The sequence below is a fragment of the Mandrillus leucophaeus genome, unplaced genomic scaffold (genome assembly GCF_000951045.1).
Source record: "Mandrillus leucophaeus isolate KB7577 unplaced genomic scaffold, Mleu.le_1.0 Scaffold379, whole genome shotgun sequence".
NCBI classification, from domain to species: Eukaryota; Metazoa; Chordata; class Mammalia; order Primates; family Cercopithecidae; genus Mandrillus; species Mandrillus leucophaeus.
Window position 1 is genome coordinate 802,276 of NW_012104020.1, and position 5,194 is coordinate 807,469.

Consider the following 5,194-nt stretch of genomic DNA (forward strand, 5'->3'; position numbering starts at 1 on the left):
TTCAGCAAGCACAGGTTCCTGCCCTGCAGCCACTGCTACCAGTCTCTCAGCCTTTTCCCAGGAAACAAGGCGTCTGCCCTAGCCCATCCCGAAGGGAGGCAGGGATCCCCAAGGGGATGCAACCCAGATGCTGCTGCGTGCCAGATGCTGTTGAAACATGCCTGACAGATCACACCCATCCACAGGTCCTGCCTCTGGCCTCCTGCCAGCAGGTGAGGTCCTTTCATGCTGGAGCCTCCTGCCACCATCACTGAGGGTGTGAGCTGGAGCCCTCTTAAGGAAGACGGACAGAGCAAAGGAGCTGGGCTTGACTGGGCACCCACTGGGTACCAGCTGGGTACATTATGTATGATGCTGCTTGCAACCATCAGGCAAGGTAGGACATGCTACCTCTGCGATGAAGAAACAGTGGCTCGGAGGTTAAAGGGCTTGTTCAAGGTCACAAGGCTAATGAGTAGAATTGACAGGATGTGGCACTTTGATGCCTGAGACCATGCCATGTCCACACTTGCTGCTATCCTTCTGCCTCTATAGCCTGCTCTCCACTCTTTAGGGAAAAGTGAACTTTGGAAAGAAGAAGTGGGGCCAGGACTGGGTGGAAATTTCGGGGTCCTTCTCACGGGCGGAGGAGATGCCACCCATCCTAGGCCCCTTGGGAGATGGGGAGGAGACAGCTGCATACGACTCAGGCTGCAGAAAGGTCACGGGGGAGAAAGCAGGCATTGTATGCCGCCTGAGAGTGGGGGCAGGGCGCCTCTCTCCCAGGACACTTTGCTCTGCCCAGCGGCCCCCGCCCTGTCTCAGGAAACCCTGTCCTGGGGTGGGGGTGGGGGACTGGCTCTCTGCCTTGCCCTGTAGCACTCAGGGTGTTCAGAAATGCCCCCACCAGGGGAGGGACAGCCTTAGGGGGATAAGAATCTCCCCCAACTAGAAGGCAATTCTCAGGCCCTTCCCCTCTAAGGACTTCACCAAAGTTCCCAGGAAAATTGAGGAGACTCTGAGTCAGGGGTCCAGCCTAGGCTCTGCCCACAGCAAGTGGCCCCTGCTGAGGCATGGAAACAGGAAGTAAAGGAGAGAGGTCTGTCTTTGGGTTTAGGCTTTTTAAGGGAACCCCTCCCAATCAGGGCAACAGAGGGATGCCCAAGGTGACTGCCAACACCTTCCTAGGGGGCTGACTCCAGGGCTCAGGAGGAAGGGATCAGCCTTCTTCGCCAAGAGGGGGAGTCCTAGCATGCACTTCTGTGCTGGCTTTACCCAAATAGTGAGGCACCCCAGGCGTGGAGAGCTCCCTCTCCCCACTCCAAACACCACTGGGTCAGGGGGCTGCCAGCCAGTCACCTCTGGCAGCCCAGGCAGGAAGCCGGAAATGATGCAGCCCAAATTCCTCTTGGTGGGGTTTCCTGTAAGTGGGGAGCCGCCCAGGGCAGGATCATAAATGGACTGACCCGAGGTCTACGGTCCTACCGGAGAAGCCAGGCGGGGAAGGTTGACTAGATATCCACAGCCAGGCGCTCCAGAGCCCCAAGCCATGGGCAGACCAGATGTGGTGAGTGACCCTGGATATGGCAGCAACCAAGACCAGGGTGCAGGAATGTGGTCCAAGGGTTTGCCTCGCACTTTCCCCCAGCCTGGGGGAGGGGTTCTGCCTCTCCTCCAGGTGACCTGAGAGGAATGGTAGGCAAAGGACACTGTCCTGGTCTGGGCAGCTGACACTGGTGTCATCTCATTTCTGGATGACACAGATGCGATGCCCACCCTAACCATTCTCTCTCCTCTCTCTGTGCAAGTGCCCTTGGGTCTACCCAGATTGTAGTTTAAGGTGAAGGGATCCTTGCCTCAAGAGGCTCCTTGGACCAAACCTGGGACGGAAAGGACAGGAACTATAAGGGAACTGGTCAGCCCTCCCCCTGGGCTTCTGGCTCCACCAGCAGGGTATGGGTCTGTATGTTTGGCGAGGTAGCAGGCGTGATCCTGGGATCACGTTAACCAGTGCCAACCCCAGGGAGGCCTCTACTATGGTGAATTCCTGCCACCACCTGAAGCCATCAGTGGCCTCCAGGGCCAGTAGGTTTGCACATACAGGCCAGCTTCAGGCCTCCCTCCCCTGAGCTAAGGGCCAGATCCCCACTAGACTAAGGGAAAAGCCCACATCATGACGGCAAGCAAGAGTAGTCCTTGGGGTGGAGTCAGAATGGTGGTTACCTCTGGGTGCACAGACTGAGAGGGGGCACTTGGAAGCTCCCTAAGGTGATGGAAATGTTCTATAACAAGCTTGTCCAACCTGCAGGCCATATGCGGCCCAGGGCAGCTTTGAATGTGACCCAACACAAATACATAAACTTTCTCAAAACATTATGAGACTTTTGTGCAATTTTATTTTATTTTTATTTTTTGCTTGTTTTAGCTCATCAGCTATCATTAGTGTTAGCGTATTTTAGGTGTGGCCCAAGAAAATTCTTCTTCCAGTGTGGCCCAGGGAAGCAAAAAGATTGGATACCCCTATTCTATAACATGATCGGAGTAGTAGTTACACAGGTATACACACATGTAAAAGCCCATCAGTGTGAACACTCAGGTGCGGGCACAGACACATACAAGTTCTACCTCAACAAGGCAGGAAGAGGAGCCCAACATTTGTACCACTCTGCAATCTACACTATGAAGAGACAAATCAGCCTGCAGCTTGTCCTGTAACATGTCCCCAGCCTTGCTCACCAGAGATGCCTAAAGGACAGGCATCTTGAGGCCTTCACTCTCACCCCCAGGGCTGCCAAAGTGGAAAAGACTGAGATAGAAGCCCATGGGGTAAGGAGAGGCCCTTGACTGAGACCATGTGGCAAGGTGGGCCAAGGCAAAGGAAAGGGGAAAATGCACATTCTCCAGGGCTCCCTGCCCCCTTCCTCTCTTGGACTCCCCAGGCAGGCAGGAATGCACACGGTGCCTGACGAGGTGGCACAAGCTGCCAGAGCAGCCACGCCATGTCCAGTTGCCTACCAACACACTCGCACTTGTCCCGTGTGCCCAGGCCGGGGAGCAGAGGGAGGATGGGGCTCTCTGGGAGCAGGCTGCATCTCACCTCTGACCTCCATGACTCCCCAAATTAACCAAGCACAAAAAGTCCCTGGCCCCACTCCTGTGGCTGGGACTGCAGGGCTCCTATCACAATAAAAGAAGGCTGTGACCCTGGGGTGGAGCGATACACCATGGGGCTAGCACTGGATCTGGACTCCAGACTGCTGGGTACCCTCATGCCTCTCTGCCTGAGATGCCACAGGACCCAGACCAAACACGCCGCTGCATGCCAGGGCCAGCCTCCTAGGGTCCAGGTGTGGGATAGTCCCAAGCAGCCAGCCAGGGTCCTGACAAGAAGCCAGACACTCAGGGAGTGCCTGCCATGTGCTGGACACTTCGCTGGGTGCTAGGTGGGCTGATGTGTAAGACTGTCCATATCCTCCCCACCCCACCATCCTCACCTTCTCACCACCTTCCTGATCTCTATTGTGCATCAGGGGAAAAGGGTCATCTGGGGCACAAATTCCTCTGATGGATGAGGACCTGGGAGTAGGAGCTGGGCAATCCAACACATCTGATGCCCACCATTCCTCCCTGAGCCCACTGGGCATCCAGAGGCTTTGGATGACATTCAATGCAACAGAGAAAGGACAACTGCCTTGCTGCCTTGCTGGTGCTGCCCTTCACCCCTCCACCCCAGAATCAGATCACAGCCCCCCCAGAAACCATTTCTACTCCAACTTCTTTGCCTCCTAATTGAGGAAACTGAGGCCCCTACAGTGAGGAAAGTCTTTTTGGGGTTACAGAGTAAGCTGGGAACAAAGGCAACACTATGCCCCAGGCTTCCCCGATAGGGTGCCTGCTAAGCCTCTCCTCCACATGCATGCCATGCTCACCCCATGGAGGTGTGGAACAGTGGGCAGACATTTATAAGGCAAGGTGTGTCCTCAGCCCTGCCATCCCCAGACCTGCCTGCAGCTGGGGGAAGGGAGTCATAGTTTCTTAGGGGTATGGACCCTCAACCCCAGGGCCCTCTAAACCAAAAGCCCCAAGGAGGAGAGTATCTTGTGCCCAAGCCCTGCTGGGTCACAGTTCCCAAACAGTCTAGCTTGGCACCACCCCCAGAACCACCAGAGCATCTGTGAGGCTCAACCTGTGGGGTCCTGGGCTTGCTCAAGGGGTGGCTGAAAGTTATGGACCCACAAACCAGCACCCCATACTCTCACTCTTAATAATGCCCACAGCCCCGCTAGAGTTCACAGACCTCCGAAGCCTGCCCAGGGGCCTACTAGGGAGATAGCTCCTTTTCTAAAGAAAGAATGGATGGGGGCTAGAGCTTCCTTCCCAGGCCAGCTGCAGAGCCCAGTCACTGGCTGTCCTCCCCCATCAGAAGGGAGCAGACTCTTGGATCATTACCCCTGACTTCCTCAGCAGGCCTGGGGGGTTTCACTCCAGCCCAGTCCTGACTCTGTTAGGAAAAAGAAGAGAACCACCATGTAAATACAGCCAGGAGGCAGGCTAGGAAGCCAGCAGGATGCGGGGAATCTAGGCATTGCCTCCCACCCATTTCTCGCCAGACTGGGCTAGGGGACAGGGAGGGGCCGGGGCCCAGGATAGCTTGATGCCAAGCTCACTTTCCCAAGCGGGCCTTACCGGTGAATAGGAACAGCAGGGTCCAGCCGAGCTGTTCCCAGTCACCACCAGCAGGCCTGGGGATGCCTCCCGATAAGACACCCGGGTCTGAACTGGCCCTGAACGCCAGGCCCCGCAAAAAAGCGCTAGCCTTAGGAGCCCGCGGCAGGGAGTCCTGGGAGTAGCCACCGCTCATCTGCTCCTGAGGAGACGGTATCCAGGCCCCTCTGGCGCATCTGCCCGGCCCTCTGCTCCTTGCCCTCCACCACCCCGGCAGGCGTGCCGACCACGCGAGCAGCAGGTGCAAGACGCGGGGGTGGCACTGAGATGACACAAAACCACACTCGCCCCCACCTCCCAAGCCCTGCCGGCCTCCGCCACTGCCCTCCTGCCACCCCAGGCTGGCGCTTCCGTCGGATAGAGATGGAGGTGGAGGGGCAGCCAGCTGCCCGCCTCCCTCAGACCGAGGGGCGGGAGGCGGCGCCGGGAACGTCCTTCCTCGCTCGTCCACGGCCTCCAGGGAGCATGGGCCCCCCAGGACAACCCTCCC